Below are 11,092 nucleotides of genomic sequence, written 5' to 3'. Positions count from 1 at the left end.
GCTAATAAGCATTCATCTAAAACGTTTCCTAGAAAAACTTTAAAAAGTCAATAATCTGGAGAGTTTTTGTAAGATGTTTCTTCCATCAACCAACGAAGAAACACATTGGTACTTTCCCATGATGAGTGAGTGCTTCAGGATCTCTTGCACTTACATGTGCAGCAGAGTACTGCAATGGAAGCATGATGGGCCCATAACCCAGAGGTAGGCAGATTGAAACTATCCTCTGCTATATGCATTTTTTTTTGTTAATTAAAGTAATCCAAAACTGGGATTGATATTTTGTCTCTTTTATTTTTACTTAAAGTACAATAACTTTTACCATTTTAATTTGTTTTAATAGTATATTGACAGTATTGTTTTCTTTCAAAAATCCACTTCATTTTCTTTACCCTATTATTAAAATGGTAATTGACAAAAACAAACTACATTGTCACCAGAAGAGCAATACAAAATGTACAAGTGATATATTAAAATCATCTTTCCAGCTTGAATTTCAATGATGCATTGGGTCAACAAATTTGTGAGAAACATCTTCACCCTTAAATAAAGATTTTCTTAATTCCTTACCTGTGTGCTAATTAGATATCACCTTGTTTTCACATTAAACAGACTTCCACATGAGAAAGCAGCAAGGAAGCAGTGGCGTTAATGTTTCCTGGTGTCAACTTGTATTATTTCAGTAGACATTGAAATGAGGATGCATCTTGCTGCCTTTCCAATGAAGCAAGTTTAATTTAGTAATAGGTGAAAAACCATCCTTACAAAGGTGTTAATCAGAGACTTGGCTTTGTGGACACTTTTCAGAGAACAAATTTGTTAGCATAAAAATAAAGCCAGAAAATGAAGAGCTGTTTAATCACTCGATTGGATTTTTCTGCCAGCATATTTTTTTTCTCTGCAACCCACTGCTAAATTGTGCTTCCTAGCTGTTTTTTTTATAAAATCACTGAATCAAATCTAACTCTGATTACATCAGAGAAGGCCATGTACCCTACACCATAAGAGGGGGTTTGAAATTTTGACTTGTCTACTTAAATATCACCAAAATCTGATCACAAGTTTAATTAGGTCCCTGGGTGGGATTGAACCACCAACCTTTCGGTTAATAGCCGAACACACTAACCGATTGCGCCACAGAGACACTTTGCAAAAAGTGCCTACTGACAAAGGCTAATAAGCATACATCTAGAACGTTTCCTAGAAAAACATTAAAAAATCAATAATCTGGAGAGTTTTTGTAAGATGTTTCTTCCATCAACTAACGAATAAACACATTGGTACTTTCCCATGATGAGTGAGTGCTTCAGGATCTCTTGCACTTACATGTGCAGCAGAGTACTGCAATGGAAGCATGCTGGACCCATAACCCAGAGGTAGGCAGATTGAAACTATCCTTTGCTATATGCATTTTTTTTGTTAATTTAAGTAATCAAAACTGGGATTGATATTTTTGCTCTTTTATTTTTACTTAAAGTACAATAACTTTTACCATTTTAATTTGTTTTAATAGTATATTGACAGTATAGTTTTCTTTCAAAAATCCACTTAATTTTCTTTACCCTGTTATTAAAATGGTAATTGACAAAAAAAACTACATTGTCACCAGAAGAGCAATACAAAATGTACAAGTGATATATTAAAATCATCTTTCCAGCTTGAATTTCAATGATGCATTGGGGCAACAATTTTGTGAGAAACATCTTCACCCTTAAATAAAGATTTTCGTAATTCCTTACCTGTGTGCTAATTAGATATCACCTTGTTTTCACATTAAACAGACTTCCACATGAGAAAGCAGCAAGGATGCAGTGGCGTTAATGTTTCCTGGTGTCAACCTGTATTATTTCAGTAGACATTGAAATGAGGATGCATCTTGCTGCCTTTCCAATGAAGCAAGTTTAATTTAGTAATAGGTGAAAAACCATCCCTACAAAGGTGTTAATCAGAGACTTGGCTTTGTGGACACTTTTCAGAGAACAAATTTGTTAGCATAAAAATAAAGCCAGAAAATGAAGAGCTGTTTAATCACTCAATTGGATTTTTCTGCCAGCATATTTTTTTTTCTCTGCAACCCACTGCTAAATTGTGCTTCCTAGCTGTTTTTATAAAATCACTGAATCAAATCTAACTCTGATTACATCAGAGAAGGCCAGGTACCCTACACCGTAACAGGGGGTTTGAAATTTTGACTTGTCTACTTAAAGATCACCAAAATCTGATAACAAGGGAAATTAGGTCCCTGGGTGGGATTGAACCACCAACCTTATGGTTAATAGCCGTACATACTAACTGATTGCGCCACAGAGACATTTTGCAAAAGTCCATACTGACAAAGGCTAATAAGCATTCATCTAAAACGTTTCCTAGAAAAACTTTAAAAAGTCAATAATCTGGAGAGTTTTTGTAAGATGTTTCTTCCATCAACCAACGAAGAAACACATTGGTACTTTCCCATGATGAGTGAGTGCTTCAGGATCTCTTGCACTTACATGTGCAGCAGAGTACTGCAATGGAAGCATGATGGGCCCATAACCCAGAGGTAGGCAGATTGAAACTATCCTCTGCTATATGCATTTTTTTTGTTAATTAAAGTAATCCAAAACTGGGATTGATATTTTGTCTCTTTTATTTTTACTTAAAGTACAATAACTTTTACCATTTTAATTTGTTTTAATAGTATATTGACAGTATTGTTTTCTTTCAAAAATCCACTTCATTTTCTTTACCCTATTATTAAAATGGTAATTGACAAAAACAAACTACATTGTCACCAGAAGAGCAATACAAAATGTACAAGTGATATATTAAAATCATCTTTCCAGCTTGAATTTCAATGATGCATTGGGTCAACAAATTTGTGAGAAACATCTTCACCCTTAAATAAAGATTTTCTTAATTCCTTACCTGTGTGCTAATTAGATATCACCTTGTTTTCACATTAAACAGACTTCCACATGAGAAAGCAGCAAGGAAGCAGTGGCGTTAATGTTTCCTGGTGTCAACTTGTATTATTTCAGTAGACATTGAAATGAGGATGCATCTTGCTGCCTTTCCAATGAAGCAAGTTTAATTTAGTAATAGGTGAAAAACCATCCTTACAAAGGTGTTAATCAGAGACTTGGCTTTGTGGACACTTTTCAGAGAACAAATTTGTTAGCATAAAAATAAAGCCAGAAAATGAAGAGCTGTTTAATCACTCGATTGGATTTTTCTGCCAGCATATTTTTTTTCTCTGCAACCCACTGCTAAATTGTGCTTCCTAGCTGTTTTTTTTATAAAATCACTGAATCAAATCTAACTCTGATTACATCAGAGAAGGCCATGTACCCTACACCATAAGAGGGGGTTTGAAATTTTGACTTGTCTACTTAAATATCACCAAAATCTGATCACAAGTTTAATTAGGTCCCTGGGTGGGATTGAACCACCAACCTTTCGGTTAATAGCCGAACACACTAACCGATTGCGACACAGAGACACTTTGCAAAAAGTGGCTACTGACAAAGGCTAATAAGCATACATCTAGAACGTTTCCTAGAAAAACATTAAAAAATCAATAATCTGGAGAGTTTTTGTAAGATGTTTCTTCCATCAACTAACGAATAAACACATTGGTACTTTCCCATGATGAGTGAGTGCTTCAGGATCTCTTGCACTTACATGTGCAGCAGAGTACTGCAATGGAAGCATGCTGGACCCATAACCCAGAGGTAGGCAGATTGAAACTATCCTTTGCTATATGCATTTTTTTTGTTAATTTAAGTAATCAAAACTGGGATTGATATTTTTGCTCTTTTATTTTTACTTAAAGTACAATAACTTTTACCATTTTAATTTGTTTTAATAGTATATTGACAGTATAGTTTTCTTTCAAAAATCCACTTAATTTTCTTTACCCTGTTATTAAAATGGTAATTGACAAAAAAAACTACATTGTCACCAGAAGAGCAATACAAAATGTACAAGTGATATATTAAAATCATCTTTCCAGCTTGAATTTCAATGATGCATTGGGGCAACAATTTTGTGAGAAACATCTTCACCCTTAAATAAAGATTTTCGTAATTCCTTACCTGTGTGCTAATTAGATATCACCTTGTTTTCACATTAAACAGACTTCCACATGAGAAAGCAGCAAGGATGCAGTGGCGTTAATGTTTCCTGGTGTCAACCTGTATTATTTCAGTAGACATTGAAATGAGGATGCATCTTGCTGCCTTTCCAATGAAGCAAGTTTAATTTAGTAATAGGTGAAAAACCATCCCTACAAAGGTGTTAATCAGAGACTTGGCTTTGTGGACACTTTTCAGAGAACAAATTTGTTAGCATAAAAATAAAGCAAGAAAATTAAGAGCTGTTTAATCACTCAATTGGATTTTTATGCCAGCATATTTTTTTTCTCTGCAAACCACTGCTAAATTGTGCTTCCTAGCTGTTTTTATAAAATCACTGAATCAAATCTAACTCTGATTACATCAGAGAAGGCCAGGTACCCTACACAATAAGAGGGGGTTTGAAATTTTGACTTGTCTACTTAAATATCACCAAAATCTGATAACAAGGTCAATTACGTCCCTGGGTGGGATTGAACCACCAACCTTTTGGTTAATAGCCGTACACACTAACTGATTGCGCCACAGAGACACTTTGCAAAAGTACATACTGACAAAGGCTAATAAGCATTCATCTAAAACGTTTCCTAGAAAAACTTAATAAAGTCAATAATCTGGAGAGTTTTTGTAAGATGTTTCTTCTATCAACCAACGAAGAAACACATTGGTACTTTCCCATGATGAGTGAGTGCTTCAGGATCTCTTGCACTTACATGTGCAGCAGAGTACAGCAATGGAAGCATGCTGGGCCCATAACCCAGAGGTAGGCAGATTGAAACTATCCTCTGCTATATGCATTTTTTTGTTTGTTAATTAAAGTATTCCAAAACTGGGATTGATATTTTGGCTCTTTTATTTTTACTTAAAGTACAATAACTTTTACCATTTTAATTTGTTTTAATAGTATATTGACAGTATTGTTTTCTTTCAAAAATCTACTTCATTTTCTTTACCCTATTATTAAAATGGTAATTGACAAAAACAAACTACATTGTCACCAGAAGAGCAATACAAACTGTACAAGTGATATATTAAAATCATCTTTCCAGCTTGAATTTCAATGATGCATTGGGGCAACGATTTTGTGAGAAACATCTTCACCCTTAAATAAAGATTTTCTTAATTCCTTACCTGTGTGCTAATTAGATATCACCTTGTTTTCACATTAAACAGACTTCCACATGAGAAAGCAGCAAGGATGCAGTGGCGTTAATGTTTCCTGGTGTCAACCTGTATTATTTCAGTAGACATTGAAATGAGGATGCATCTTGCTGCCTTTCCAATGAAGCAAGTTTAATTTAGTAATAGGTGAAAAACCATCCTTACAAAGGTGTTAATCAGAGACTTGGCTTTGTGGACACTTTTCAGAGAACAAATTTGTTAGCATAAAAATAAAGCCAGAAAATAAAGAGCTGTTTAATCACTCAATTGGATTTTTCTGCCAGCATATTTTTTTTCTCTGCAACCCACTGCTAAATTGTGCTTCCTAGCTTTTTTTATAAAATCACTGAATCAAATCTAACTCTGATAACATCAGAGAAGGCCAGGTACCCTACACAATAACAGGGGGTATGAAATTTGACTTGTCTACTTAAAGTTCACCAAAATCTGATAACAAGGTCAATTAGGTCCCTGGGTGGGATTGAACCACCAACCTTATGGTTAATAGCCGTACATACTAACTGATTGCGCCACAGAGACACTTTGCAAAAGTCCATACTGACAAAGGCTAATAAGCATTCATCTAAAACGTTTCCTAGAAAAACTTTAAAAAGTCAATAATCTGGAGAGTTTTTGTAAGATGTTTCTTCCATCAACCAACGAAGAAACACATTGGTACTTTCCCATGATGAGTGAGTGCTTCAGGATCTCTTGCACTTACATGTGCAGCAGAGTACTGCAATGGAAGCATGCTGGGCCCATAACCCAGAGGTAGGCAGATTGAAACTATCCTCTGCTATATGCATTTTTTTTTGTTAATTAAAGTAATCCAAAACTGGGATTGATATTTTGTCTCTTTTATTTTTACTTAAAGTACAATAACTTTTACCATTTTAATTTGTTTTAATAGTATATTGACAGTATTGTTTTCTTTCAAAAATCCACTTCATTTTCTTTACCCTATTATTAAAATGGTAATTGACAAAAACAAACTACATTGTCACCAGAAGAGCAATACAAAATGTACAAGTGATATATTAAAATCATCTTTCCAGCTTGAATTTCAATGATGCATTGGGTCAACAATTTTGTGAGAAACATCTTCACCCTTAAATAAAGATTTTCTTAATTCCTTACCTGTGTGCTAATTAGATATCACCTTGTTTTCACATTAAACAGACTTCCACATGAGAAAGCAGCAAGGATGCAGTGGCGTTAATGTTTCCTGGTGTCAACCTGTATTATTTCAGTAGACATTGAAATGAGGATACATCTTGCTGCCTTTCCAATGAAGCAAGTTTAATTTAGTAATAGGTGAAAAACCATCCCTACAAAGGTGTTAATCAGAGACTTGGCTTTGTGGACACTTTTCAGAGAACAAATTTGTTAGCATAAAAATAAAGCCAGAAAATGAAGAGCTGTTTAATCACGCAATTTGATTTTTTTGCCAGCATATTTCTTTTTCTCTGCAACCCACTGCTAAATTGTGCTTCCTAGATGTTTTTATAAAATCACTTAATCAAATCTAACTCTGATTACATCAGAGAAGGCCAGGTACCCTACACCATAACAGGGGGTATGAAATTTGACTTGTCTACTTAAAGATCACCAAAATCTGATAACAAGGTCAAGTACGTCCCTGGGTGGGATTGAACCACCAACCTTTTGGTTAATAGCCGTACACACTAACTGATTGCGCCACAGAGACACTTTGCAAAAGTACATACTGACAAATGCTAATAAGCATTCATCTAAAACGTTTCCTAGAAAAACTTAAAAAAGTCAATAATCTGGAGAGTTTTTGTAAGATGTTTCTTCTATCAACCAACGAAGAAACACATTGGTACTTTCCCATGATGAGTGAGTGCTTCAGGATCTCTTGCACTTACATGTGCAGCAGAGTACAGCAATGGAAGCATGCTGGGCCCATAACCCAGAGGTAGGCAGATTGAAACTATCCTCTGCTATATGCATTTTTTTGTTTGTTAATTAAAGTAATCCAAAACTGGGATTGATATTTTGGCTCTTTTATTTTTACTTAAAGTACAATAACTTTTACCATTTTAATTTGTTTTAATAGTATATTGACAGTATTGTTTTCTTTCAAAAATCCACTTAATTTTCTTTACCCTATTATTAAAATGGTAATTGACAAAAACAAACTACATTGTCACCAGAAGAGCAATACAAAATGTACAAGTGATATATTAAAATCATCTTTCCAGCTTGAATTTCAATGATGCATTGGGGCAACGATTTTGTGAGAAACATCTTCACCCTTAAATAAAGATTTTCTTAATTCCTTACCTGTGTGCTAATTAGATATCACCTTGTTTTCACATTAAACAGACTTCCACATGAGAAAGCAGCAAGGATGCAGTGGCGTTAATGTTTCCTGGTGTCAACCTGTATTATTTCAGTAGACATTGAAATGAGGATGCATCTTGCTGCCTTTCCAATGAAGCAAGTTTAATTTAGTAATAGGTGAAAAACCATCCTTACAAAGGTGTTAATCAGAGACTTGGCTTTGTGGACACTTTTCAGAGAACAAATTTGTTAGCATAAAAATAAAGCCAGAAAATAAAGAGCTGTTTAATCACTCAATTGGATTTTTCTGCCAGCATATTTTTTTTCTCTGCAAACCACTGCTAAATTGTGCTTCCTAGCTGTTTTTATAAAATCACTGAATCAAATCTAACTCTGATTACATCAGAGAAGGCCAGGTACCCTACACCATAACAGGGGGTTTGAAATTTTGACTTGTCTACTTAAAAATCACCAAAATCTGATAACAAGGTCAATTAGGTCCCTGGGTGGGATTGAACCACCAACCTTTTGGTTAATAGCCATACATACTAACTGATTGCGCCACAGAGACACTTTGCAAAAGTACATACTGACAAAGGCTAATAAGCATTCATCTAAAACGTTTCCTAGAAAAACTTTAAAAAGTCAATAATCTGGAGAGTTTTTGTAAGATGTTTCTTCCATCAACCAACGAAGAAACACATTGGTACTTTCCCATGATGAGTGAGTGCTTCAGGATCTCTTGCACTTACATGTGCAGCAGAGTACAGCAATGGAAGCATGCTGGGCCCATAACCCAGAGGTAGGCAGATTGAAACTATCTTCTGCTATATGCATTTTTTTTTGTTAATTAAAGTAATCCAAAACTGGGATTGATATTTTGGCTCTTTTATTTTTACTTAAAGTACAATAACTTTTACCATTTTAATTTGTTTTAATAGTATATTGACAGTATTATTTTCTTTCAAAAATCCACTTCATTTTCTTTACCCTATTATTAAAATGGTAATTGACAAAAACAAACTACATTGTCACCAGAAGAGCAATACAAAATGTACAAGTGATATATTAAAATCATCTTTCCAGCTTGAATTTCAATGATGCATTGGGGCAACGATTTTGTGAGAAACATCTTCACCCTTAAATAAAGATTTTCTTAATTCCTTACCTGTGTGCTAATTAGATATCACCTTGTTTTCATATTAAACAGACTTCCACATGAGAAAGCAGCAAGGATGCAGTGGCGTTAATGTTTCCTGGTGTCAACTTGTATTATTTCAGTAGACATTGAAATGAGGATGCATCTTGCTGCCTTTCCAATGAAGCAAGTTTAATTTAGTAATAGGTGAAAAACCATCCTTACAAAGGTGTTAATCAGAGACTTGGCTTTGTGGACACTTTTCAGAGAACAAATTTGTTAGCATAAAAATAAAGCCAGAAAATGAAGAGCTGTTTAATCACTCAATTGGATTTTTCTGCCAGCATATTTTTTTTCTCTGCAACCCACTGCTAAATTGTGCTTCCTAGCTGTTTTTATAAAATCACTGAATCAAATCTAACTCTGATTACATCAGAGAAGGCCAGGTACCCTACACCGTAACAGGGGGTTTGAAATTTTGACTTGTCTACTTAAAGATCACCAAAATCTGATAACAAGGGAAATTAGGTCCCTGGGTGGGATTGAACCACCAACCTTTCGGTTAATAGCCAAACACACTAACCGATTGCGCCACAGAGACACTTTGCAAAAAGTGCCTACTGACAAAGGCTAATAAGCATACATCTGGAACGTTTCCTAGAAAAACATTAAAAAATCAATAATCTGGAGAGTTTTTGTAAGATGTTTCTTCCATCAACTAACGAATAAACACATTGGTACTTTCCCATGATGAGTGAGTGCTTCAGGATCTCTTGCACTTACATGTGCAGCAGAGTACTGCAATGGAAGCATGCTGGACCCATAACCCAGAGGTAGGCAGATTGAAACTATCCTTTGCTATATGCATTTTTTTTGTTAATTTAAGTAATCAAAACTGGGATTGATATTTTTGCTCTTTTATTTTTACTTTAAGTACAATAACTTTTACCATTTTAATTTGTTTTAATAGTATATTGACAGTATAGTTTTCTTTCAAAAATCCACTTAATTTTCTTTACCCTGTTATTAAAATGGTAATTGACAAAAAAAACTACATTGTCACCAGAAGAGCAATACAAAATGTACAAGTGATATATTAAAATCATCTTTCCAGCTTGAATTTCAATGATGCATTGGGGCAACAATTTTGTGAGAAACATCTTCACCCTTAAATAAAGATTTTCGTAATTCCTTACCTGTGTGCTAATTAGATATCACCTTGTTTTCACATTAAACAGACTTCCACATGAGAAAGCAGCAAGGATGCAGTGGCGTTAATGTTTCCTGGTGTCAACCTGTATTATTTCAGTAGACATTGAAATGAGGATGCATCTTGCTGCCTTTCCAATGAAGCAAGTTTAATTTAGTAATAGGTGAAAAACCATCCCTACAAAGGTGTTAATCAGAGACTTGGCTTTGTGGACACTTTTCAGAGAACAAATTTGTTAGCATAAAAATAAAGCAAGAAAATTAAGAGCTGTTTAATCACTCAATTGGATTTTCTGCCAGCATATTTTTTTTCTCTGCAAACCACTGCTAAATTGTGCTTCCTAGCTGTTTTTATAAAATCACTGAATCAAATCTAACTCTGATTACATCAGAGAAGGCCAGGTACCCTACACAATAAGAGGGGGTTTGAAATTTTGACTTGTCTTCTTAAATATCACCAAAATCTGATAACAAGGTCAATTACGTCCCTGGGTGGGATTGAACCACCAACCTTTTGGTTAATAGCCGTACACACTAACTGATTGCGCCACAGAGACACTTTGCAAACAGTACATACTGACAAAGGCTAATAAGCATTCATCTAAAACGTTTCCTAGAAAAACTTAATAAAGTCAATAATCTGGAGAGTTTTTGTAAGATGTTTCTTCTATCAACCAACGAAGAAACACATTGGTACTTTCCCATGATGAGTGAGTGCTTCAGGATCTCTTGCACTTACATGTGCAGCAGAGTACAGCAATGGAAGCATGCTGGGCCCATAACCCAGAGGTAGGCAGATTGAAACTATCCTCTGCTATATGCATTTTTTTGTTTGTTAATTAAAGTATTCCAAAACTGGGATTGATATTTTGGCTCTTTTATTTTTACTTTAAGTACAATAACTTTTACCATTTTAATTTGTTTTAATAGTATATTGACAGTATTGTTTTCTTTCAAAAATCCACTTCATTTTCTTTACCCTATTATTAAAATGGTAATTGACAAAAACAAACTACATTGTCACCAGAAGAGCAATACAAAATGTACAAGTGATATATTAAAATCATCTTTCCAGCTTGAATTTCAATGATGCATTGGGGCAACGATTTTGTGAGAAACATCTTCACCCTTAAATAAAGATTTTCTTAATTCCTTACCTGTG

At 34.5% G+C, this 11,092-nt stretch overlaps 1 non-coding gene across 1 annotated transcript; it reads right to left on the bottom strand.

Annotated features, from left to right (window-relative positions):
- Positions 1 to 1,070: 1,070 nt before the first annotated feature.
- TRNAN-AUU (transfer RNA asparagine (anticodon AUU)) lies at positions 1,071 to 1,144 on the bottom strand. Its single transcript has one exon. It is a non-coding gene; the product is annotated as a tRNA-Asn (tRNA).
- Positions 1,145 to 11,092: the final 9,948 nt, after the last annotated feature.

This window comes from Pseudophryne corroboree, unplaced genomic scaffold, assembly GCF_028390025.1.
Source record: "Pseudophryne corroboree isolate aPseCor3 unplaced genomic scaffold, aPseCor3.hap2 scaffold_2702, whole genome shotgun sequence".
NCBI lineage: Eukaryota > Metazoa > Chordata > Amphibia > Anura > Myobatrachidae > Pseudophryne > Pseudophryne corroboree.
The sequence above is the reverse complement of the archived record's forward strand: the minus strand, read 5'-3'. Positions and strand labels throughout refer to the sequence as shown.